The sequence below is a fragment of the Equus caballus genome, chromosome 5 (assembly GCF_041296265.1).
Source record: "Equus caballus isolate H_3958 breed thoroughbred chromosome 5, TB-T2T, whole genome shotgun sequence".
Classification (NCBI taxonomy): Eukaryota; Metazoa; Chordata; class Mammalia; order Perissodactyla; family Equidae; genus Equus; species Equus caballus.
In genome coordinates, this window is record NC_091688.1 from 28,104,916 (window position 1) to 28,132,903 (window position 27,988).

Here is a 27,988-nt window from a genome sequence, read left to right on the forward strand (position 1 = left end):
AAGCGCTGTGCTGACAGGGCAATCTTGTGACTATTGTGGGAGGGACATTTCAATCATATGTAAAATATCCTGTTTGGGGGTATATAACCACTCTGTGCACCCCACTTCTTTGGTGCCCTTTCTTCCTTCGGGAAGAAAGGCCCCAGGCCATGGTCCTCATAAAGCTTTGTTTAATTTTCCCTTGCTATTCTGTCTCATGTGAATTTAATTCGTTCTCTGGCCAGACAAACCCACATTGGATAGAGGAAATGTCTTCCTCCCCTACAAGTCCAACCAGTTTTTGTGTTTCTGGCTGTTAATCTCCATAAGGCTCACTGTGGTAAAATCAAACAGGTGTCATCTGGGAAGAACCAGCCAGGAATATTCTTTTTTTCTTTTTTTTTTAGGAAGATTAGCCCTGAGCTAACATCTGCTGCCAATCCTCCTCTTTTTGCTCAAGAAAACTGACCCTGAGCTAACATCTGTGCCCATCTTCCTCTACTTTATATGTGGGACGCCTGCCACAGCATAGCTTGCCAAGTGGTGCGTAGGTCCGCACCCAGGATCTGAACCAGCAAACCCTGGGCTGCTAAAGCAGAATGTGTGCACTGCACTTAACCGCTGCGCCACTGGGCTGGCCCCAGAAATATTCTTAACATTAGACCATTGGTTCTCACCACTCTCATTCTTCAACCTGGCAGTGACCTTCAGAGGAAGGGAGGGGACAGAACTTATTTCCCACTACAGTGTCATTGAAAACAAAGTGAAGCAGATAATACAGTGAATTACATACATTAAGATTAAAGTTGGAATTAAAAGCTTTATTCAATGATGCTATTCCCATGTCATTTTGATTGCAGTCCTAAAAGTCACTCCCATTTATAAACTGAAAAGAAATCTGGTCAAAAAAGTCAACTATGACCAATTCTATGGAGACCGGATGTAAGTAATGTTTTCCCTAAGTGCACCTCATGTATTCACTGTTCATATCCCACTCCCAATTCCATTGTTTTCTCCGCCACAAATTGGCGAGTTCTCTACTGTTATTCCTGACTTCAAAAAAAACTTCTGTTATAAACAAATGGAGCTGGATAACTTTTCCCCTGTGAGGCAAAACGCCTTTAAGAAGATGCAGAAAACCAGTGATAATTGACACAAATAAATTGTTAATGATGGAAATTCAAGCGTTAGCCCAGTCCCGATGAAAAAAAGTCTGTTTTCTTAATTTAAGGTAAGCAAATACTGACAGTGAATATTAACGAGGGCTGCTTTAACTGTACTAAAGCGTCTCTCGCAGAAACGTCGTCAAATATCGTACAAATCACTAAACATTGTTTTATTTTGAAAGGGAGAGCTCATCTCACGCAGCTGTTTGGTGATCTAGTATCCCGGTATAAAAACAGCTGAAGGTCAGCAATGGCTCTTTCCTGAGGCTGTGATGATAGTTTCACTTTAGAGGTCTGGGTTTGCCTGGAAAAAAACAGCGGAATCCATTAGTAAAAGGAAATGCAGCACTTCTAATCTTTTATTTTGTAAGAGACTTTTCCAATAGGCCTACGGCCAGCCAAGTGGCTCTGCTCCTCCCCATCCACCTTCTGCTGGAGACTCACATTTCGGTTGTTTCTGCTGCCCTATACTGACCCCTCGTTAAACTCCGTGCACTTTAATTTTGGCCAAAGTGTGAACACAAACTCGTTTCTTTGTGTCCCCCTTAGCATGGCTAAGACAGATGGGAACTTTCACGAAAGCTTTTCTAAATACCAATTAAAACAAACAAACAAACAAATGAACATAAAATATATAAATATGTGAAAACTCTGTGGCGTATAAACTACAATTTTCTAATTTTATGTGTGCTGGTGTGCACTCAGGGCTTGTAGACCTTGTCCTATTTTTTGTCCTGAGATGGTTTTACTTAACCCTAAATGGGTGACACAAACTTACTTCCACCTGTGTTCTGACTTCCAAAGTACTGTTCCGAAGTTCCTATGGAGAAAATCAGCTGAACACCCTGAATCTCCTTCTAGACGTCTTGGCTCCATTGTGGTCAAGATCAAGAAAGAGAGACTTCCACTCAATCACCAGGGCTCCCTTCCCCCGTCCTCTCCCCTCTAGCACCAACAGGGCCTCCTTCTATGTTCTGAGCAGAGAAACACGTATTTTAGTCAAATGATTAACGTCATGAACAACCAGGCTTTTCAGGTGAGATTCTCCCACTCCCACACACCCAGCTGCACACACAAGATGCCTTCATTCTTAGAGGTTCAATAATGTAAAATGCCTTAAGTGATTTATTAACCTAACATTCCCACGTCCATACAATGAGAGTGGGTGAGGAGATGGGGGCAGCTCCGGAGCAGTACCTTGCCCCATAAAAATCAGGATAAGTTATCCCCTACTCCCGAATTAACATTGGAAACTACTAAATTTTCCTTTCCCAGTAGCTCATCAGTGGGCTTATGTCATTAAAGTGCTTATTGAAGCAAAAAGGCTGGATGACTTTTCCACCGTTTTACTTTTTATATAAAATGACTACTACTCATTTATTTGTGTAGGATTTCCATGACTAAAGTCTTTCCTTTACTCTGTTCTTGTGAGGTCAGCTTGCCCAAACCTCCCCAGGACCCTGACTTTGTTTGATAAGGTTTCACGAGCCTTTGCAAAGAAAAGACATGTGGAGTCAGTTGGGAGAAACTGGGCTTGCAACAGATAAGCTCAAGTTCCCAAAATAGAGAATTAGATATTTGGTCATTATTGAGAGTTTGTCATTCTAAGTTCAGTCATTCCTACTGCATGACAAATATCAGGAAGCTAATGAGTAGGAAAAGGAATCTGCAAAACCTTCCTCCTCTTTAAAAACAATGGTGAATGAGCTGGGATAAAAGGCTCCACTTCTCGTGTCTGGCCTCTGAAGCCTGAGAAAAGCAGGATATGGGCTCAGACCTGTTGATCCCACTGAGTTCATAAACATGGGCTCAGACAAAAACAAAGTTTTTTCTGTTCATTGAAAAGGGAAACAGCTCTAGAAAACATTTATTACTCAGCTCTTGAATAGCTAATCAAATTCAGGAGTGTTTATTTGGGAAAAACTATGCATACATTAATCAATATATCAACTTGGGATCTCCCTGCCTCCCACCTCAAACCCTCTTAATCAACAGGATTTGTTCTAGCTTGTTCTTCCCAGCCCCTGTACCAAGTTTTGTTCCCAGCCTGTTACTTAAGCCTTAAGTTTCCTCCATCCCTGCTATTTACTCCTACTGCCTAAAAATAACAATTGAAAAACCCAGACAAACCAAAACCATCACCCCTACTTTCCTTTCAAAATAACCCAAGTGACTGCAATGTTGTTCTCCACCATCAGACTTTCCTACAAGCCCCACATCCACACCTGGACTAGTCGAACAGGTTCAGTGCTGATCCCTCTTTGCTTTCTTTAGTCATGCCCAGCAACCTTTTCTTGTGTAATCCTCACCTTCTACTCCTACTTGTTTACGATGCAAGAGGAATTCTTATCCTGTTGTGTCTCTCAGCCCACCTATTTTACTAAGTCTTTCCAAACCTTGATCCTTACATTTACTTACTTACAGAATGTAAACCCACTGTCCAGATAGCTTTTGTCGATGGCATTTGCTCTCCCATTTTTCTTCTCCATCCAGCTTCCTGTTATTATCACTCATTTAATGGAATAATCCTTTTAAAACGTCTTCTAGGTGTCAGGTCTGTTTGTATCCACTGTGTTAGCCTCTGACACCTTCATGTCCCAATTCTTGTTTCTCAGCTCAGCCGATCTTTATTGTCTCTGCACTTCCCACCAGTACATCTGTACTCTCACCCGAATCATCTCAAAACCCTTGAGTTCTAGCTCCATATTCTCTTATTGAACCATTTCCTTGCTTCTTTCTGTCTTTACCCACACATTTCATTTTCCCACAACCTTTGAACCAGCTTTTGACTGTCACCAGAATCTCTGGTGTCTCAATCTTTTTTTCACTTATTCTGTCATAATTACACAATTCCCAATTTAACTCTGAATCCAGATATTTCATTAGTTCCCTATAACCCATCCACTCATTCATTCTTCCAACATATATATTTTGAACATTCACCATGTGCTAAGCGCTGGGATATGACTGAGGAAGAAAAGGGACATGGCATCTGCCTTCATGGAATTTGCAGGCTAACAAAAAAGACATATTAAACAAGCAAATGGACAAATAAATACATAATTACAAAATAACAAATCACAAATTAATATCTGTGAAAGGTACTAAGAGAGAATAATGAGGGACTTAACTTAGATTGGGAGGGTCATGGAAATGCTCTCCCTAGCATTGACATTTATGCTAAGTAAGGGATGAGAGATGAGGAGGAATAACATGTATGTAGGGCCTGAGGTGGGAAAGTGTCGAGCGTATTTGAGGAAAGGTCAGTATGTCAAGAGCATGCAAGCAAGTGGCTCCGAATGAAGTTGGAGGGTTATATGTGATTCTGATTATATAAGATCTTGTAGACCATGTTATGTTGTTTGGAATTTGTTCCAGGTGAAATGGAAAGTCATTAGCGGTTTTAAGCAGCACATTAATGCCCACAGTTCACAATATAGAGTCATTAATCCCATAAATGGGTACTGAACTGGTTACCAACTTGTGTTTATTTACATCTAATTCTAATTTTAGTCTCATCAGTTCTTTCATAAACTGTTGGAATAGCTTTGTAAGTAGTTTCCTTCTGTCCATCTGTCTCATAGAATCTATCTTCTTGGCAGGAACTAGAATAATCTTTCTAAATTGCATATTTGGTCATATTATTTCCCTTTTTAAAATCGTTTAGTGATTCTCTGTAACCTATAGAGTAAATTCCAAACCTCTCACATGATTAGAAGTCGTTTATTGTGGCATCTTTTCAAGTTTATTTTCTGACATGCCCCACCCCCAAATTTCACATTTCATTCCAGTCATGCCAAAATGCTTGTACATCCATCTACATATCACAGTGCTCTGTGCTTATTGCCCTCTCTTGGTGGGACACCTACTTCTGCCCACTCCCTTCCAGGGTAATTGACAAACCCCTACATATCCATAGAAACATCTCGGAAGCCTGTTTTTCACTTTTTAGAATGCGTTAAGTATTTTCTACTATGTATGTCACGCCACAACAAACATCCAATATAACCGTGACAAGACTGGAGCACATCTGGGGATGGGCAGCTGGTTCACCACCATTCAACTGCACGAGGTATTAGCTCTGACCGGGGTGATGGCTGGATGGCTCTTAGAGCTATGAGGTTTCTGAGCATCCTGGACCGGAATGTGACATGTGGGTGCTTTAATAACTGGTCCCACCTTAAGTTGTTTAAATTGCAGTTGAATATTTATTAGTAAAATGGGAAGAAGATGACTTCTAGTAGTAAAAAATGTATGTCAAAATTATGTTCAAATTTATAATACAGGATTCATGATATCATCATTAGCATTATCATCTTCATAGCTAATATTTATTATTTACAGTATATCACACACTGTAATAAGTATGTTATATTTATTATTTCATTTAGCCTTAAACTATTTGATTCTGCTCTTACCATCTTATTTAAGTTACACCCCCACCCACCCCTGCCATTTCCAATCACCCTACCCTCTACACTTTCTCTTCTTTTCCATAGTAACTGTGTACTATACTATCTACTTGTTTATTGTGCTCACTATTCATTGCCTGCCTTTTCTTTCCAGAATATAAATTCTACAAGGCAGCAAACTTTGTTTTTATTCACCTCATTTTAGAAGCACATAGTAGGTGTTCTATAAATATTTGTTTCTTGAGTAGCCATCACCCGATGAGGTAAATAATATTTTTTAAATCTTCATTTTACAAATAAGGAAATTGAGACACAAAGAGGTTAGGATACACAGCAGGTCAATGGAAGACCCAGGATTTGAATTGATAGTAGATTCCAGAGTTTACATTCTTAACATTGTACAGAATGTAACATGGCAATTTTATTTGGAATTATTTTTCATTTAAAAATTATCATCAGTCATGCTCACAAAGGCTACTGGTCACTTTTAGGGATATAATTATAGAAAATAATAGGAGAAATTCCAACTAAATTGGAATCGAGAAGGCCTGTAGAAGGAACTATCATGCCCTATCATGTATCGCCAATTAAACCAAACAGGAAGAGACGTCTGGCTTGCATCTCTGACTGGAAACAAAACTACTTTACTACTGAAGGAAGATTTCTCTCCTCAGACAGCAATAGCCCAGCCAATGAGAAACATCACAGCTCAGGCAATAAGAGGTCATTGCTACCCTGAACTGTTACTTTCCCCCTATGGACTTTCCTTGACAACAGCCCCTCCCTATTCCTCCTTTTTCTCTATAAAGCATCTCCCCTCCTTTGTTTTCTGGATTCAGAAACATGCCATGGTCTGTCATAGCATGCACATTCCGAATTGCAATTCTTTGGGCTGTTCCTGAATAAATTCATTTTGAAGTAAAACAACAGGCAAATTTGCTTTTAGGTTGACACAGTCATCAAATATTGTTTGAAGTATTTTCAGAAGACTTTTTATTTCGGGCTTTCATGTTCCCCAATGTGTTTCTTTCTTTAACATTGTTCATGTTCTCTTTTTAGGTTTTAGGGGGTTTTTTTATTCGTATTTTCCAAACCAGGAAACTTATCTGGAAGTCTATTTTGAGTGTTTAAATTTAGATAATAAATTAAACCACTTGTTCTGGGCAACAGTGTTACATCATGCTTTCTGTGGTTTCAGAATCTAACTGCCAACAACAAGGGATTGTCAGCCGACTGGTTCTTTCAGATGGTTGATGTCACTGCTTTTAGTAGCATGTATTCAAATCTCACAGACATCTCTGCAGAGACATGACACAAGAAGGGCTGGTGAGTTCACTTTTTTCTAGATGATGTCAGCATATAGATGAGCAGGGATTGGACTAATTTGCATTTTCTCACCTAAAGAAAAACACGCTCCTCCTGTGTTTCCTCTACTCTTAATACTTCACTACAGCACTACTTCACTTTTGACACGACACTATCTAGTGTCAGGGATAGTGTCAGATGCCACAAGTTAAGGGCTCAGTCCTACAAGACTTCCCCCTGCCTCTACTTGGAAGCCAATCATAAGTCCAGGTTGTCACCGGTGCTTCTGACCAATTGGCTATAAATGGGAGGTTCCCCCGACCCCCTCTTCAGGTTCCATTAATTTGCTAGAGCGGCTCACAGAACTCAGGAAAGCATTTACTTACTTCATTACCAGTTTATTATAAAATGATATAACTCAGGAACAGCTAGATGCAAGAGATGCATAGTGCAAGGTATGTGGGAAGGGGAGCTTCCATGCCCTCTCTGGGCTGCCACGCTCCCTGCATCTCTATGTGTTCACCAACCTGGAAGCTCTCGTAACTCACCCTTTTGTGTTTTTTTTTTTGATGGTGGGTTCATTACATAGGTATGCTTGATTAAATCTTTGGCCATTGATGATTGAACTCAATCTCCAGCTCCTTTCCCCTTCCCTGAGTTTGGGAGGTGGGGCTAAAAGTTCCAACCCTCTAATTACGTGGTTGGTTCCCCTGGCAACCAGCCCCCAGCCTTAGAGACTTTCTGAGTTACCTTACTAACGCAAAGGGAGCTTGTTATGACTAACTAGACGCTGATTTCACCTTTATAGCTCTGAAGCCATTTCAGGAACTGAAGGCATCAGACCAAATATTATAACAAAAAATGTTCCCATTGTTCTTATTGCTTAGGAAATTCCAAAGTTTTTGGGAATTGTGTGCTAGGAATGTGAACAAAGACCAAAATATATATGTATTATAAATCACATTATCAGAATGATGCTATATACGTGAGCAGGAATTAGACTAACTTGCATTTTTCGTACAGAATTGTTCATCATGATTTCTTTTGCAATAATTTTTATTTTTAAAAACATTATAATACAATATTATTTATCTTCATTGTTGAGTTCTTGGTGTCCCCTTAAATTTCATGCCCGAGATGAGTGCCTCCCTTGCCTCACCCTGGTCCCAGACTGTGGCTCAGGGTGCTGCAAGAAGAGACGTCTATTGTGGACTCACCCTGGTTGTATTTTGCATATGCACAAAAAAGAGAGTAGATGAATTTACTGACTTGGCTCCTCTCCTTCAGCTTCTGAGTAACTAAATGAACATGTTTTGTACTTTTCTTTGGCCTTTTGGAGAATGCGCCTGTTAACCTAAGAATAAAGAGTCAAAATGAGAGTCAGTGAGGTGTTTATTTTGGGATCAAAGAATTGCAATTTGGGGAGCATGGATTCAGGTAGAAACCCAAATAGTGTCCCAATTACAGGAGAGGAGCTTAGGGCTTTTATGGGAAAAAGGGGGGATGAGGTGATGTTACCGAACCAAGTTTGTTTTGCTTGCCGCATGATTATGCCAATCACCAAGACGTCAAGTTTGCAAAGGGAAAGGATTTAATCACAAGGTGGCCAACTGAGGAGGCGGGAGAATCAATCTCGGATCCACCTCCCCGAAAATGGAGACTCATAGATATTTATGGGATAAGAGGTCAGGGTCGTCTACAGTATAGGAATAGGTGATTGGAGGTAAGGAGAAGTGAGGTAATTGATGACCTGTACAAGTGTAGTCAAGCTTCATGCTTCTTCACAGGGTGCATGTTCACAAAATGAAGGCATTGCTATGATCTGAGGGGGAGTTTTTAGCTCCTTTACCTCAAAAAGGTCACTTGTCAAGCATTTGAGCAGGCCCATTTGGTGGGTTGGTGATCTCAACCGGCCTGAACTGGACAAGGTGACAACTCTCAGTTCCTGAAAAGCTCAAGCACTTCACCCATTACTGTGGTGACCCAAGCCTCAGAGATATTACCTATAGGGTGGATTTTAGGAACACATTATCCAACTAGTTCTGCAAACAAACAACCGAGTTAAGTTAAAGCAAGTTGGCCCCTGGTTTCTGAGTTGTAATTAAAGAAGAGTTAATTTGTGCCAGACAAGGTAAGGCTAGGTTTGTACTTCAGGCAAAATGCCAGACTCGTACTTCATTGATCGGATAGCAATTGCTCATCGGCAAAGTCCGGTTTCATCTGTCCTTTCAAACAGGATATTCTTGTTCTTACTGACTTCTTAGAATGTTAGTGATTTGGTCCAGTTTGGAAGATAAAGAGAACAAGACCTGCAAGGCAATTCCTCTGAAATGGCTACTCCAGCTCCATTTTAATATGGCTCTACTCGTGTCATCTTCCACACTCTGAAGGTCTTCCAGAAAGATCTATCATGTATTTACATCAAGCTGAGGTTTTGGTGGCTTTCACTGGTTTGGTGAAGTATAAATGATGAAAGAGTACGTTATATAAAATGGATGTGTTCTGAGTGAGAGGATAAAGATGATGTAGAAAAAAACAATGTGCTGGCAAATTGATATCCAATTATCATTGCCTGCATTGTGGGTAAGTATAAGGAATTATTGCAGGATCAGTTTGATACATTTTATCTGACCCTGTTCAGTGAACACAGAAGTAGAGAGCACTGAAGAGAGCTTTTAAAAGGAAGCTTGATATAAATTTTGAGCCTCAGGAGGTGAAGACATGCAAATAGCAAGGTGACCCCTGGGAGCCGAATGAACTGTGCCTGGAAGAACTTGAAGTTTGATTTTAAGTTAGTTGCAGAGAGGGAGGCACCTTTTACAGATAGAGATTTACCTTACAAACGTAAATGTGTCCTAACAAAGGGCAAGTTCCATTCCTCAGAGCCTCCTTCCCTGTCCCAGTTTATCAAAAGCAATCAGCTTCAAATAATCCTGATGCCAAAGAGACATATCTTGGGGTGGCCAATTCCAGGTCCCCACAGTATATTTATCCTTCAACTGACTGACAGTATCTTAATATAAAGCTCATAAAAAGACTTTTCATCCTGAGTTACATCTAGACTACCTACCTATATTTAACAGAGAATGTTCAATAGGGACTATAAATCTGAATGACTTGCTTCCTGTGCATTACCATCATTGTTCCTATGATTAGATGTGGCATTCAGGGATACTAAAAATTACATTGCAAGAGGCATTCACCTATTTGGACTTGCATCTGACAAAGCTAAAGAGCAAATTGTGGTCAAATACTGAGGCTACTAGGTGCATCTCTGGTACTACACCACTAAAATGGCATTGTAGGGCTGGAAGGAGAATTGCTCTGTTATGAAATCTAATGTGGTCTTTTTGGAAAACATGGGCAGGGATAGGTGCATGCATTCCTGGCTTGTCACAGTTGGTGGGGAATTGAAGGATGTCAGTTGTAGGCACATCACCAGAGACCACGGGACCCAGCTCAGCATCTTTGAAGTGCACCTTAATTGCTTGGATTATCCCTAGACAGGTTCTGAGTAAACAGTTATCAAATATTGTTTATCATGGTCCTCTTTACTTTGGTAGAAATAAAAAGTAATAGCATTAGCTAAGCCCCCCATGTTAGACATGCCCCCAAATAGTATTCAGACCCATTCTGTGATCTTTGGGAGCAGGATTTTAGGTTTCATTTGGATGCCCACTAATTTCTTCCACTTTCTACATCAGGCAGGATACTAGAAACAACATCTCTTCCAATCATCCCCAAAACCCATATTACTCATAAAAGATAGTGTAGGGAGCAGAATTGGACACCCCAAAATGTGTCTCTTTGCCTTGCCTTGATTATTTTTAAGAATGAAAGGTTCTGAAAGAAACTTTGAAGCAACTGTCTTTGTCTTGCAAATGTCTGCAAGGCTGGAAGTAGGGTTCTAGAAGACAGTTCAAAGTTCACTTGTCTTTTGCCAACCCCTGTTCCTCCCAAAATGCTCTTAGATACTGATTGAGACAAAAGATTCAGACATTAGAAACTGATAGGGCAAATACGCCCCAGAAACTCCATCTTGAAGAAAACCTGACTGCTTTCTCTGTGTCTTTATGATGTAGATATTCTGCTCCTATCTTCTCTAGGATCTAAAATTCATTCTTTGAAATTCAAATGTTTCTCAGAAACTAGTGGTTTTTATATTGGACCTGATTCATAACAAAAATTTCATGTCTCTGTCTGTGTCTACCTGTATGTTTATGTGTCTTATACATGTGTGATATTTTACCTCCAGATGGTATAGCCAAAATTAAGAGCTCTGTTTAATTGGCTTAAAGTAAGTGCTTACATTATTTCTAAATGTAACAGAAACTAAACCAAACGTCATTCAAGTTAATATGATAAAATTAATCTTTGGTAACTAAAAACTTATTTAAGTTTGTAGGATTGATTAAAATAAACATGTCCTCACAGTTATCAGCATTGGATATGATGCAGACATGCAGCCTGGGTTTACAAGTTAAAAAAAGCTCATTTATATCTAAAGGCTTTAAAATGGAGCCTGGAGGCCATTAAGGAAATGGGCCTTATGCACAATGTCCTCATCTGGCAGAACATGGACTTTTGAACCGAGTTAAGACACAAATATTTTGAGAAAGCTGCAAGAAGCTTGAAACTCGTCACAGTGAGGGACTTTTGCCTCCCTCTAGCAATAGCCTTAGAAATCAATTATGTTTATCCAAGACTAGCTTTCTGCCGCCAACCCCAGTTAACATTCTTTGCCATGAAAACCTCCCTTCTTTACCTTTGAAAGCCTTTGACTTTTACTCCCTAGTGGGACACTATTTGCATTTCAACCTGAATATGTGCTCCCCTAATAGGAATTCTTTGATTCAAAATAAACGCTTTACCTCTTAAACTGGTTTCTGTTTTTGTAAGTTAACAAGGTCCATATCTCCAGTGACATTCTCCTCACTCAGTACCCTCCCCAATGGCCATCCTAGAATTTGTCCTTATCCAGAGCTGTTCTACTTGAAGAACAAAAAATTGAGATATGTCTTTCTGTGACCACACCTTTTGTCCTTCCTCTTTGTTCATTCTTAGTGGTCTCCCACCTTTGAACACTTTTTTTTGACATCACCATCCATGAACTCCTCTTTTTTCATTTCTTTCCTTCTCTTCCCAACTGAGAGGCAATGGTGCACTATTTCAATATTTTGTCAATATCCTACACTGCTTTTCTCCTTTGTCTTTTCATCATATCCCTGTAGCAAAATCCAAACCTTACATGAATTAAGGCTCTGCTCTTCCATGCCAACAGAACTCTAGAAAAAAACCCCATAAAATTAAGCAGAGTGCTTGTCATGATTAGCAGCTTCAATGGGCCCTCAACTCTGACTCTGGAATTTCTAAGTCTCTTTATTCAAGTTGCTCTTATAGACTTTCTACAACATTTCCAACCCTTCTCTACCTTTCTTGAAATGCAAACCTCCCTACTTCTTCCCTCTCTTTGAGAGAATGTTCTTACTACTTCAGAGGGAAAACAGAAGCCAAATAAAGGATGCCTCATGTACAACCAAATGGCATCCACACCTATTCTCTCCTTTCCCCCCATGAAATGGAGATGCCCAGCCTCCTATATGAGGCTGTTTTCTCCAGCACAGCTCTGAATCTTGTCCTCTACATTTTATCCCCTTCTCTCCCCTTGTGCTACTCTCCCCTTCTAGTTCCCTCTATGCCTCCTCCATCTGTTGTAGCCAATTTATCCTTTAACCTGACGTCCTGCTCTGCTACTGCCTCCTCTCTGTCTTTAGTTTCTTTAACACCTTTGTTAGTGGAAGGTGATTACAAAATGGTCACACATACACACATACACACACACACACACACACGTCAAAGGCACCTAAAATGGAGACAGGAGGCCACTAAGGATGTACGGCGTATGCACATCTCTCCCCTAGTGGGATGTAAACTTTTGAACTGTGCGTCACTCCTATCATCCTGAACTTCTTCCGAGAAATATGTTTACTCCCATAGATAAAGCCTTTCTGCCTTAGAGATGGCCTTAGTAACCAATCACATAGAACCAAGAAGTAACTGTTGCTGCCAGCACCAATCACAATCTTGCAAAATAATCTATGTAATTTTGCTGGAATTTATTTATTTGGCCTTTAGAAACCCTTGCTTCTTTTATTCTCCTTGGAGTACTTTTGAGTTTATTCTTGAATCTCTGTCTCCTGAATAAACCCCAAATAAACATTTTTGATTTTCTTACTATTTGTGATCTTATTCATTGACAGCAGCCAAATATGATTTTTGTTAGTCTTTAAAAATTCTGCTAATGTTTTCTGTTACTATTATAATCAATATAAAAATTCTGATTATTATATTATATATCTATTATATATAAAAACATGCTCAAGTTACATGAGTATAAAATGTCAAATAAATACTTTCTCTTCCTAACCACTCCCAAATACAAACCCCTGTGAAAATCATTATGAAATTGTGTATATATGTGTGTAGTATATATAGATGTATAAGAATTTCTTACACTAATGGAATCATATGATACATGCTGTTCTGCCACATGCTTTTTTCTTTTTATACATTTTACATATCTTTCCACATCACTACATATAAATGCACCTCATTCTTTTTAACGGCTGCGTTTAATTGTAAGGACTTTTAAATATTCAGTGCTCTATCATCAGTGAATAGAACACTACCTGACACATAGGAGGTACTCTATGAATATTTGATGAATGAATAATTTCCGCTGTTCATGAGTACATCATATTTGAAAGCACTTCTCTATTGATAAACATTTGAGTTATCGTCAGTTTATTGCTATTACAGACAAATGAGGCCTGAACTGCTCTAGGCAAGGCTATGCCTTCCCTATTGGTCCTTACATCCTCCTTACTCCCTCTGCCTGTGCTCCTACATTCATGCTTGTTGAAAGAGGCTCTGCTTCCTATGTGATCAACTGAGAAATTGCCTTTAATTGGTATTCACAAGAAAGCCAAAAGGAATGAGCATGTATCATTGCATAGCTTTTACTGGAAATTTCTGTAGTCCCAGTGTGGTACTCATTAGTGTGCTTCACCAATGATTCTGATTCTTCTCCTTTCAGGCACGTAGTATGATTGCTCTTCCCTATTCTTTTTAAAGTTCCCTTAAAGTGACTTGCCTCTGCCAGTAAAATGTGAAGTCTTAAAGAACTAGTATGTGATTGCCACATGCCTTCCTCCTGCAGCAGAGTCTCCTTCTCTATTGGTACCACAGCAGACACCACTCCCCATCCCTTCCACCCCAAGATAGGCATGTAGTGTTAGCAAGAAATAAACCTTTGTGTTTAAAGCCCCTGAGATTGTTTGCTATGGGAGCAAAGCTAGCTCCTTCCAACTAATACACGCAGGGAAGGACCACATCAAGTGCTATACAGCTTCTGAAGTCATCCTATGGGCTCCCTGATTCATTTCCTCCCCTAAGGCCGGGCTGAGCACTCTGGGCCCCTTCTGGAGGCCCATGCTCCAGATATGGGCTCCTTGTACGTGCAGTCCACATCCTTTTGGACTGACTTTTTCTGATACAAATTTTCACTCTTCATTGCTAACTTCCTCCAAAAAATTATGTTACCTCAGCAAATGTATTACACAATTCTCTGTCAGATAAATTGCAACTCTCACACCTATTACAGAGAGAATCTCCTCGGTATCAGAGGATCCCAGGCAACATTAGGAGAACAAGCTTTTTGTCACACTTCCTTTCCATTCCCGCTCAACTCCTGAGTCAGGGTCTACCCCCACTTGTCTGGAGAGAATGCCTTGGATGTGTACCCTACCTCAGCCTCTTTCTTCAAGGTCTCTGTCATTTTTGCTTGCGTACAGTCTCCTGCAAAAATCATACCAACCACCACCCCAACAAAACAACAAAAAGTGAGTTATTTCGTGTATCAAAGCCTAGATCAATTCTTTGTAAGCTGAATCTGTCCCACATATAATGAACCCTTGCAAGATGCCTGGGGTTGATAACTTGGCATAATTGCCAATTTGACAACTGCAATCCTTTCTGTGCCTTAGCTTAACAAACTGCAAGCCAATTAGAAGGGTGTTTTGATTGGCTTTTGCTGCAAAACAATCCCAAAATTTAGTTGCCTAAAACAACTGTTCATAAACAAGCATTCTTCTGGACAGTCTTTCTGATATGGCCCAAGCCCAGCTGATCTCAGTTAGACTAGCTCATGAGTCTGTGGTCAGTTGACTGGGGACTGGCTAGTCCTGATGGTCTCATGTCTGGCAATTGACTGTCTATCAAATGGGGCAAAGAAGTGGCATCTATCTTTCCTCACTCAGCAGGTTAGCCTGGGCTTGTTCACATGGTAGTGGACACAGGGTTCCAAGAACAGTAACAGGGCAAGTCCCAGTGCACAAAGTGTTTTGCAAGTCTCTGCTTGCATCGTATTTGCTATTTTGTCCCATTGGCCAAAGCGAATCACAGGCAGCCCAACTCAAGGGATGAATAAAGACTCAACCTCTAACGAGAGGGATTGTTAAGGATGTGGATACAAGGACAGGAAGCATCTGTGGCCATCTTTTGCCATTTGCCATGAGAGGGTAGTCTCTAACCTAGGTCTCAGGCTTCCTCTAAATAGCTTTCTGATCAGAGGTGGTGAATGTACTCAACATACTCATCCCACTCCCACCAGGACTCTTTAGAGGCCTGAGTCATTCCTCCATCATCTCTAATTCCCCAGATCTGCACTGGTGTCTATAGCACTAAACAGCTATTCTGTCTGTTGTTGGATAAAAGTCTGTCACTTTTGTATACAATGATAGGAATGGTTTCCAAATCAAGAGCTCCATATTTAAAATTTTGGTAACTCATCATTTTTAAGAGCTGGAGGAATTAGAGCTTTGAGTTATTTTAATCTCTACTACTTCTTCACTTCAAGTATGGCATTCCTGTAATATTTTGCATTCTACCCATAGATAAATATCCTCCTCTCTCATACCTGGCATTACATCCTCTACACATTTCTTTTTTAGGGCTTCAAGATTTTAAGGAGTACTTTAAAAGGTCAAATCCAACACCAGAATTATGAAAACATAAGCACATATTCTCTTTCAATATTTGTTAACATTTGTGTTGCAGAAAAATCTATAATCACGTGGTATAATAAGGTAGCCATTAGCCGCATGTAGTTATTGAGCACTTGAAATGTGGCTAGTTCAAATTTAGATGTGCTATAAATATAAAATCATACTGGATTTTAAAGGTTTGATATGAAGAAAAGAATGTTAAATATCACATTAATAACATATTGATTACATGTTGAAATGAGAATATTTTGCAAATTTGGGTTAAATAAAATTTATTAAAATTAATTTTGTTTGTTTATTTTTACCTTTCTTAATGTGACTACTAGAAAATTACACAATGTGGCTCACATTTTTGGCTCTCAGAATTTATTCTAGCAATTTATGGAAAAATAAAGGTGAAGTGGTTGTATTAAGATCAAACAAATTATATTTTAATATATCTGAGAAGAGAGAACATTATCAAAGATAAAGTCATCACATAATGATAAATGGGTCAATTCATCAAGTAGACATAAACAAATTCTAAACATTTATGCCTCTAATAAGAGAACTTCAAAATACATGGAGCAAAAATTGAGAGCTGCAATGAAAAATAGACAAATCCACAATTATAACTGGGAATTTTGATAGCCCTGTCTCAATAATTTACACAACAAGTAGACAGAAAATCAGCAAGAATAGAGAAGACTGGAATAATACTAGCAACCAACTTTACCTAATTGACATTTATAGAAAATGTCCCACAAGAGTAGCAAAATATACAATCTTTTCAAATGCACATGGGACATTTAGCAAGATACCACAATCTAAGCCAGAAAACATGCACCAAGAAACTTTTGAAAGGATTCAAATCATACACAGTATGCTGTCTGTTCAAACTGGAATTAAATTAGACATCTATAACAGAAGGATACTTGCAAAATTCTCAAAATATTTGAAAATTAAATAACACACTTTTAAGTAACCCATGGATCAAAGGAAGATATTGAAAAGAAATTAGAAAGTCTTTTATACTGAATGAATTTGTAGCACAACATACTAAAATTTGTGGAATGCCGTTATAGTAGTTCTCAGGGAGAAATTTATAGATTAAATGCTTACATTAGAAAAGAAGATCTAAGTCAATGACCTCAGTTTCCACCTTAAGAAACTAGAAACAGAAGAGCCAGTTAAACCTGAAGTAAGCAGAAGGAATAAAGATCAAAGTAGAAATCAATGAAATAGCAAAGAGAAAAACAACAGAGCAAATCAATGAAACCAAAAGCTGGTTATATGACAAGCAATAAAATTGATAAACTTATAGCCAGACTGGTTGTTACTGCACAAAATTGGGGTTCTCTTATCTAATGTGCATTTAAAAAGCCAATTATTATGGCATCAGCTTTTGGGAAAAGAAAATAGCTTTATTGTTAGATTGATCTGCAAGGAGACAGGAGGCATATGCTCTCAGATCTGTCTCTCCAATCCAGGGCTTGGGGCACAATATGTGGGATGAAGGGCAGAGCAGTCTGAAGTATGGAGGTAGATGATGGGAGGTAAGGACAAGTAAAGTAATAGATGATCTGTGCCAGTGTAGCCAAGCTTCATGCCTCTTCATAGGATGCATGTTCACAAAATGTTGGTTTTAGTGTGATCTGAGGGTCAAGTCTTCAGCCCCTTGATATCATAAAGGTCATTTATGGAGCATTTGCCCAGGCCCAGTTGATGGGTTGGTAGTCACAACAGGCCTGAACTGGACAAAGCAGGATTCTCAGTTCCTGAAAAGGCACTTGTAAGTACTTTGTTGATAAGATGGGGTCAGTTCAACTGGTCCTAGAGGTCCTGTGGTTACATGGTCAGGAAGAAAAAAGAGAGAAGATATGAATTATCAACATCAGAAATAAGTGTGACTACAGATTCTACAGACACTAAAAGGATAATAAGAAAGTCACAATTGCAAAAATTAGTAAGGTAAATAATACTGTATTTTGTGTGAATGTGGAGAGAAAAGAACTCTCCTGTACAATGAAGTAAATTTACACTGCAACTCTTTTCTTGAGCACATAGCCAAGAGAAAGGCTCAAGCAGTTTTGTAAAGAGACATTGTAGTATAAGCCCTGACAATTGTTTTTTTTTTTCTTTTTTGTGATGCAAGTACCTGACTTAAGCTTTGATTGCCAAGGCATCCACTTCAAAGAGGCATCCCCTTCAAAAATGACTGTGTCAAATAAACACATTGCTGGCTACATGACTAGATAAAGAGCCAGTCCACCTCCCCACACTGAGGCTCCTTTGTTTTAGAGATCTTGGTTGATTTCAATAACTGACAGATCAGGCCACTTGTTTTTTCCTCTCCCATGCTTTAAATTCCTACTCTGGTGTTTTAAATTCACAAAGTGTGAGCCTGTGAAACTCTAGGCTCTCACCCTCAACCTCAATAAAAGCAGAACCCCAGGCCTGTGCTCTCTCTTTTTCTATCTGTGACCTCACTGTGTGGCCCCAGATGTGCTGTGTGATTTCTAGGTCCTGTAAGTAATAATACTTTATTTTTCCAAAGTTTCCTGATGGTTATTGCTGAAAAGCATCTTGCAATTATAATAGGAACCACAAGGGCTGGTCCAGCCACAGCATTGATTATTGATAGGCTGAGATGGGCACAAAACAGACATCTAGAAGGATATTTATCATAGAGTTTTTTGTGGTAAAGGGGAATTGGAAGCAAACTAGGGCTTCACACAAAGGGAAGGAATAAGTAAAATGGGGGGGATACATTTATGGAATATTCTACAGCATTCCGGAGCAAGGAAAATGATGAAGATATACACACCCTAAACCTTAATGCATGTTTAAGGACATCTATCACACACATTAGTTTGGGTTCCTGGAAGATAGAGAGAAGGGATTGGGGAATGGCAATCAAGAGATAAGGAAGGAAAAAGAAGAGGGATGTTTACAATCACCAAAGATAACAATCTCTTATGAGCTAGCAATAGGCACCTGATGTGCAGAAAGAGAGAGAAATAATTGCAGGAACACTGTTACCGAACCTGAAGTGAGTTCGCTCACCTGTTGCACAGCAAGCCAATTTCTGACACTGGGTGTGGTGGAAGAAAGTAGGAATTTTATTTTTGCACAGCGCTGAGCAAGGAGAGAGGGCAGCTAACACTGAAATCCCAAACTCCCCGAAAAGCTAAAAGGAAGGGTTTTTATTTGGGGTTTTAGGTAGGGGAGGGGGAGAATATGGCCTTGCTGGTCGGAGCTTTCCCACCAGCCTGTCTTTGGCCTTGAGACACTTGCAGAGAGGAGGGAGCCATGACCTTGCTGGTCAGCAGCTTTCCCACCAGCCTGTATCTCTTTGCAGGGAGGAGATGATCCAAGTGCTTGTCCTTGATGGTGTCTGTCTCCATGGAGGATAGTGGATTCTGGAGCCAGGAAGCCAGAGAGTAAGCAGGGAATGAGTGTTTTGGTTTTAACCCCATATATGCTGGGTTTAATGTGGGGAAATTGATATCAGGGTCAGTATCACCACTACTATGTAAACTCATTGCCCTTCATGATCTCACTGAGATATAATAAAATGGAAAAGAAACTTAACTAACTGTAGGAAATGAACTTGTGCAGGCACTTGTACGTGTAGACATCCAAATGAAAAGTAGGACAGACTGATTTTTAATAGGTAATTATTTATTTCAGCTAGCCTGCCAAATCCAGAAAAGTGAAAACTTAAGCTTAGTGATAATGATATATAAGGTATCAATAGTTCCACATTCCAGGGTCACTATGTGTATTAGCAAGTTTTACCAACATTTTTTATTGCAATAAATGATAATGCTTAAGTGAAATTGATAAACAGGTTTTTCTCTCTAGAGCTGTACAGAAAAGCGAATCTTTTCTCCATAGTCTTGCAAAAAGAGGTGTAGTGTATCTAAGTGGTTTTTTTCCTTGTCTCTCTCTTGCTCTATTTTTCTAATCTCAGAGACAGTTTATGTAACTCCACGGTTGCTTTTGAGTCCTGGGGACTTGGGAGTTACTAAGAGGTTTTTGCCTTTCAGGACTATCTCACAATCTTCAGGGACTTGAAAGAGAAAATCAAAAGAGAGATTTGGGGAAGTTTCCCCACCCTTGTAAAGGGTTGTGCTTCTTTAGGATGTCTTGTGATAGGAGGAGGATTGGAAGATGAAGAATGACCCAAGGACTGATTGATGGGCAGGAAACCCCAGAAAAATACTTCGGATTCTAGCAAAATATTTCCCTGAGAGCTGAATCCAGATCTGTTCTGAGGTAATACTCAATATCAGCTCAATCAGAGGGGACAGTTAAGCAGCAAGGGAATTCCCAAAAATGTCTGAAAGAACAACTGGCACATCAGTTTTTCTAGCCAACCAGAAATGGAACAAAAGCACATCATATATTGGAGAAAATACTGAGCGCTAGGGCCAGGATACCTGGTCAATGATGTTACCAGATACAAACACAGGTTCTTTACCTACTACACAAGAAGGGCCAAATAAAAACTGGAACACCAGGCTTACGGTAAGGAAAGGGTTTTCATTTTGGGTGATGTCAGCTGGGAGACAAGAGTGAGCCCTCAAATTCGTCTCATCTCCCTGAAAGATGGGAGGTGAGGGATTTTAAAGGTTGCAAGGAATGTATCTGCTTGTAGGGGGCAGGGGGAGCCCGTGGCCTTGCTGGTTGGAGCTTTCCCACCAACCTACATTAGGCCTTGGGAGGCTGCTTGTAGGAAGGAAGAGGTTGAGATAACAGAATCCAGGTGGCTATCCTTGGCTGTCTGCCTCCATAGGGGATGGTGGATTCTGGTGCCAGGAAGCCAAGGAGTAAGCAGGCAAAGGAGATGAGTGTTTTGATTTTAAGCTCATATATGCTGGGATTTAACGCAGGGAAACTGATATCAGGGCTGGTATCAATAAGGCTCTCCTGTTCACAGACCTGGGCTGATCAGTTATAAAATAGATGCAACAAACTTTGCTCCCACTGCAGACTCATCACAATGCTTCAAGGTGGGAAGAACCAGTAGACACCTTATAAATTAACCCCAACAACTGAGGTAGTCCTTTAGGGTATATTATCACTTTTCCTATTTTATGAACCATCCTATTTTCATGTAATTTATTTTAAGATATCATATGACATAAAATTCATTGAATGAGTATTATTTACCCTCTTGCACTTGGGCACATCTGGATTCCAAGACTTTTTCCCTGAGCAAGAGATACTCTGGGAGCCAATCATCCTATAACCCAGGTCACACTGGGTGGTGACAGGTTCAGGGTTGACATACTGATCCTTCTCCACAGACAGCTTTCCATTTGTTATTTCTGGTTTTAAGCACAGAGCTGTAATCAAAACACATTTTCTTAACATATCTCAGAGGAAACACATTTTAGAACGATAGCATCATAATAAAAGAGATAAGAAACATTGCTGAATTCTACCTTTTCTTTCCACGCTACTGATCCGTCACCACTACTACCACCACTACCACCTCTACCAACACCATCACTGGCTAATATTTACTGAGCACTCATAGTATATCAGTCTATGTACTGAGCACGTTACTTGCATTATTTCGTGCAAGCCTTCAGCAACTCTGTGAGAGAGGCACTGTGATCATCTCCATTGTAGAGACAAGAAAACTGAGGCACCAAGAAGTTAAATTCCTTGCCCCAAGTGACACAGCAACTTTTAAGTGGCAGAGCCAGAGTGTGAGCCCAGGAGTATCCATTCTAGATTCTGAGCTCTTTACTTCTGCACTATAGGACCTCTCTTCCTGCCTCAGTTTTCCTCTGTGTAAAATAAAACAGCAACATAGTTCCTGGAATTGTTACGAGTAAAATGATGTAAATAACCTGCTTAGGAACACTTTACTTATTCTGCCATAATAGCTGCTTAACCAACAGGGAGGTCAACTCCATAGGTCAACTCTCTCATGAAAGGTTCTGGCCTGCACAAGAACCTAAGGGTGTTATTTCTTGGACACTTGGAATTAAACCATGATGGACCTCATTCAGCACTCAAGTCCATGCCTATGGCAGCTCTGCCTCTGGCTGGGAGGACTCTTTCTCTCAGAGTCACTTCTAAACCACTCCACAGTGGTTCTATCTGATTAGCACTATTCTAACCCAGGGAGCTGGGATTACTTTTACATTGAGGAGCTGGAGATGACCATCTTGAAAACATGCAGGAGATTTTAGCTTCTCCAACCAGAGCATATCCTTCCTTGCATTCATACTCCACCACAGTAGTGACCGATACTAAATTACTAATGTCTTTAGAGTGTCCATGTTTAATTCTGGGTGGAGGCCTGCAAGCTCGAATGGTGAAAGAGAGAGAGAGAGGAAGAGAGTGAGGTTTTTCTGACTCATTAGAGAAAAAAGCACACAACTAAGGGATTTATCCTTCTCAATCAATTTCACTGCCCATAAGACAACTTAGAATAATTCACAGAGGAAGGGTGTGCCCCGATATTACCAAGTGTCTGGGAATTGAGGAAAGTGGGTATGTGGGGGAAAGGGAATTGACTCATCACCTTGCATAGAACTATTGTTTTCAATAAATTTAAATATTTAACAAAGTGTGTAAGTGTTTATTATAGTGTGTCAGGCAATATTTTAAGCATTTAACAAATATTAACTCATTCAGTCCTCCCAAACATCTTTATGAGGTAGGCACTATTATTGTGGCTATTTTGCAAACGAGGAAACAGAAAGATGAAGTAGCTTGCCCAAGTTGCACAACTAGGGAGGAGCGTCAGTGCAGTTTTGTTCCACAAAGTTCATGCTCTTGACAACATGCTGCCTCAGCTGGGAGAACGGGCTAATTTGGGACAAAGAAGGATCTTTAGATAATACAACTTAGAGTCAGCAACAAAGGTTTTTTCTTTTCTTAACTGCAGTTACTCAAGAATATTTGTGGAAGAGACATTGCTCTGTGAAAACTTGTAAGGACTGTGCAAATCCACAACCCCCAAGCACCTTCCTACCCATCCACCCCAAGAATACTCTGTGTTTTTGAATCTTTTATAGAAAAGAATCTTAGGCAAAAACTTTTTTTATTTACTTGAATAATGAAATAAGAATTAGGCCATATGAAAAGACATTGTATCCAATTTCATAAGTTTTTGTTTAGGGAATTTAATAAAAAATTGTAATACATTGGTAAATACAGATAATTTTAAAGAAAGAGACTTTAGGAAAGATGTCTTATTGGGAATGAAAGAGGTTTCATAATTTTATTTTCTATAAATAAAAGATTATAATCATATAGCAACCCTGGGGTATTTCGAAAAACTTTCTCCTGGCTTTTCTCATTGAAAATTCATGCTCAGAGAGCATTCTCCCATCATGCCTTGTGTTCCCACATTTGTATCTTTAGTTATGCAATCCTTTCTCCCTACCATTCCCTGATCCTCCCCTACATTCATCTAGTTCAATTCCCACCTTCCCTGGTCTTTTTAGTGTTCCTGGACCCAATTTCAATGTGTGTGTGTGTGGTGTCTGTTGAACCAAGCAATTCTCCAGACACCAGCTGGGTATCCTACCATCCAAGTCAATTCTAACACTAGATACCCAGAGATAGCGTCAGATCCCACAAGTTAAGTGTTCAGTCCTACCAGACTGCATCCTCTCCCAACTTCATACACCAATCACAAGTCCAGGCTATTACCTGTTCTTCTGACCTATGGCTATAAATCAGAGGTTCCCACGACCCCCTCTTCCAGTTCAATTAATTTGCTAGAGTGGCTTACAGAACTCACAGGAACATTTTTACCTACTAGATCACTGGTTTATTGTAAAAGGATATAACACAGCAACAGCCAGAGGAAAGAGATACATAGGGGAAAGTATGTGGGAAGGGATATAGAGCTTCCATGCCCTCTCCTGGCCTGCCACTCTCCCAGCATCTCTGAAAGTTCACCAACCCAGAAGCTTTTGGAACCTTTTGGTTTTTTATGGTGGCTTCATGACAAAGGCATGATTGATTAAATCATTGGCTGTTGGTGACTGATTCAATTTCCAGCTCCTCTCTCCTTCCTGGAGGTCAGAGGGGTGGGACTGAAAGTTCCAGCCCTTTAATCATGTAGTTGGCTCCCCTGGCAACAGCCCCCATCCTTAGGTTGGGTCCAAAGTCACCTCATTAACATCACAAAAGACAGCTTTGTTGTTCTCATCACCTAGGAAATTCTCAGGGTTTGGGGAACTGTGAGCCAGGAATTGTGGACAAAGACCAAATAAACATGAGAAATATATATTTTTCTTATAACTTACAATATTGCACCTGTGAACTTCCCTGACTGCCTCTGGCACACAAAAGTCTTTGGTTTCTCCGAACTATATAGTATAGCACTTGTTAGTAAAAGCAGGAGTATCTCTGTACCATTGTGTTAAGCAATTCACAATACGATATTCCATTTAATTCTCAGAACAACTTTATTATTTGTGTCATTATCATCATCATTTACAGATGAAGAAACAGACGAACAGAAGAAATAAATTGTAAATAAAAGACTAAGTAAATTAATCACGCCAGCTCATTCAATGAATGGAGTACAACTGAAGTTTGTTTCCCCCTGAATCTGAGCTCTTAACGATGTTCTATTCCGTCTTACTGATTTGGCAGTTGTATTATGACGTGTGTGTGGATCTATGTTGATGGGTAGATACATAGATGGACAGATCTTTATTCTAACTTTTGCACCTTGAGAGGAGGGAGTACATTTTATACCTCTCTCCATGCCACAGGCACTTAGCATGTTCCTCTGAAAAGAGTAGTTCCAAAATACATACTTGTGTGAAGGTGATACTGTTACCTATACAGAAAGCCTAGAGTTCAAATATGACCTTTCCAGAGCCTCATACTAAATGAATTTTTGTTAACACAGTGGACATAAGATTGTTGCACTAAACTCCATGGAGAATATTAAGGGGCATACTTGCATCCTGTTGGGATGCTAAGGCATAACATGAGTAGTTAAGTGGCAAATGTCAAAAGAAAGCAGAAAATACGTGCTATAGGAGGAGAAAGAATACCGTGAATTAGATATGACAAGAAAATTCCTCCTAGAGGCAGGAATTGGAATTGGATAGGTAGCTATGTTGGTGGAAGGCATTCTATATTTGGGGAGAATTATACTAACAAGGGTGGGAAGTGGTAAATGCATGGAATATTCACGGTTAGCAGACTAATTTGACTAGAGAATCATCTGGGGAAGAAATGAGAGAGAAGAATACAAAGATAAGTTGGGATCAGAGTACGGCAGGTTTTGAACAACAGACTGAGTTAAAGACAGAATTCTATAAACAACTGGGGAATTTTTGAGGGAATGAAAAAGAAGGAGTTTATGGAAAAAAAATTGAATAACTCACAAAACCTGTTGGCCAATAGTATATGGCCTTCTTTCATTGATTTAGTCAACAAGGAAGAAGAAATTCAAAGACAAGCATGGAGGATTGATAGAATAAATAGATCCCCCCTCCTCCCCAAACACACACAGAAGAAAGAAAATGTGACTTCTTACTAAATATGGTCAAAAATCATCAGGTCCAATTCCCAGACAAACACTGAAGAAGTTTGTAATCCTACATTGACTCTTTTTGTCTAACTTTCAGGCTTTTCTCAATTGTTTTCATCTTTCTGCTGTAGAAGAAACTTTCAAAAGAAAGAAGCCTCCATATCTACCTTAGAAAAGACTGCCCCAACGTCACTGTGGTATTAAGGCATTTTAATGTCTAAAAATATATAGTTGGACTTAAGTTTCTTTAGAGCTATAGAAAGTAATCAGTACATCTTCCCTCAATATCCAGAAGCTTATATTTTAATGCTATAAGAGCTCATCTGGGAATTTCTGAATATATATTTTAAAATTCAGGTTAGAAATTAGATAAAAAATCATATAAGAAAAAGGGAGAGATCTATAAATTAAGAGAGACTTAAGAGATGTATCAACTAATTGCAATGTGCAGAACTTATTTGAATTCTAATTTGAACAAATAAACCATTACAAAAACATTTATGAGACAATCAGGAAAATTTGAACACCAACTAGATATTTGATATTACAGAATTGTTATTGAATTTTAGATATGATAATGGTTTGTGGTTATGTTTTTTAAAAAGAATGCTTTCTTTAAGAGATACGTACTGAAATATTTAGAAATGAAGTAATGTATCTGAGATTGCCTTCCAAATAACTAAGAGTGGGCAAAGCGGGTGTGGGTCTGGCTAAACCAAGATTGGCTATGAGTTGATAATTGTTGAAGCTGGATGATGAGTACACAGAATTTTTATATGCTTTAAATTATCCAATGGAAAAAAAAGAAATCATGTCACATAAAAAATCACCTTTACCAAGAACTTTTATACACATAACCCATGAATTTAGACTCAATTTTCTCAGAATTTGGGACAACAATTATAATCTCATTTTTTGCTTTATAGATGGCAAAAATATGACAATGATTAGAAACAAAAATATAGCTAGAGATAAACATTTTAAAAATATGTGAACTTTAAGCATTTGTGAATTTATGTTTATATTTGTATATAAGAAAGTGATTTGCAATTTATCCCTATTTGTTTACCAGCACAGATCCCCAGGAATTTATACAAATCTATTTATTTTCCTCTAGTAGTGGTAATAGTATGTACCTAAAAGTATTAAAACTTGTTGAAAATATTTTGGAGCTCAATCTTTCCATTAATAAAATGGAAATTAATAAATAATTCATTATATCACGGATAAAGCAATTTGTTAATTGTTAATACAAATTAATGTTAGTAAAACAAGTTATTATACCTCCCACAAATTGGTGTAAATTACTCCAATTTGACCATATTCTTAAAATTCCTAATACAGAATGAATGCATTTGAAATTGATTCGTCTAAACTTCCTTCTCCTCATTAATTTTGCCCTTGACTCTTGCTTTTCCTGGGGCCCCGAGCACCAGTAATTACCTTTCTCACTGTGTCAGCTGTCTAGGCATAGGAGCATGGTCAGAACCCCAAGAAGGAACAGAGCTGGAGAGTTTCTCTCTGAAGCAGCCCTCGTGATACTTGTTGGATGTGCACCAACAGAAGCTCAAAGCTCTCAGATTTTACCTGGAAATATCTGGAAACCGGAGAGTGAACCAGCAGCAGCACCTGCCAAACTGGAGTTCAGCCGTGTAACAGCAAAACTCTGGGGGAAAGTCAGGTGGAAACTGAGCTCTGAGTTAGGAAGAAGCTGAGCAGAAGAGGGCAGAATTAGGGCTCAGACTCAGTTGAGTCAAAAGGCACTTGAAACCTCAGTTCTAGAACGAAGGTCCAAAGCCAGGGGCAAGTAGCCTGTGGAACTCTGAGGATACTTAGAAGTGTAACCCTAATCTTTCTTTGCACAGTAGAAGTGGGAAATTCCTATCTAGAAATGTAAATAATTCGTTTCTGAGTAACAAGGCAAACAAAAGATGGGGGAAAAAAGCACTTTGGTTCAGAGCGGGCAGGCTCAGCAACACTCAAAGCAGATCTTGAACACGATAAAGCCGAGTGTTAGATCCAGTGGAATCTGGACTGGGGTGAAGGAAAGCCATTACTGAGAAGAGCTACCTAATTAGGAAAAGTTGTGACTTCAGTTATGAGTTTGGACTGCCAACAACAGAATGAAATTAAAAAACGAACAAAACAAAAATGCATGGAGAAAGTTAAATTTCCTTCCAGAAGTTCTAAAGCCTAGTGGAGAGGGGGAAGTATGAAAAGACTCAAGAAAAATTACTCAGACAATATTTCAGCGGACATTCCTTTTTGTTATTACTGATTTACCTAGGATACCTAATGAATCACTCTTTGATGCTCTTCTAGTCTGCTGGAAGAGGGAACAGTGGTGCCTGAAGCACTGAAAAAGCATGCAGCAGCCATTAGAGTGGTTGGGAGTGGTGGATTAGGAGGAGAGGAAAGTTCCATAAGACCTTGAGAATATTTGGAATGCGTTTGATCAGCCAAAAGATACACCCAGTCCTGTGTCACGTCTCTGACAAAAGCAGCAAAAGATAACTGTTCACATGCGTAATTTATCTTTCACGGGAAGTAATA

General features: G+C 39.3%; 2 long non-coding RNA genes across 2 annotated transcripts in view; one reads left to right on the plus strand and one right to left on the minus strand.

Annotated features, from left to right (window-relative positions):
* The window catches only part of LOC102149775 (uncharacterized), a 68,898-nt gene that overhangs the window by 34,492 nt on the left and 6,418 nt on the right, over positions 1-27,988 (plus strand). The window lies entirely within an intron of this gene.
* LOC111773489 (uncharacterized) lies at positions 780-27,244 on the minus strand. The gene is made up of 3 exons (XR_002807957.2): positions 27,023-27,244; positions 1,924-2,119; positions 780-1,449 (listed from the first exon to the last, which is right to left on the minus strand). It is a non-coding gene; the product is annotated as an uncharacterized lncRNA (long non-coding RNA).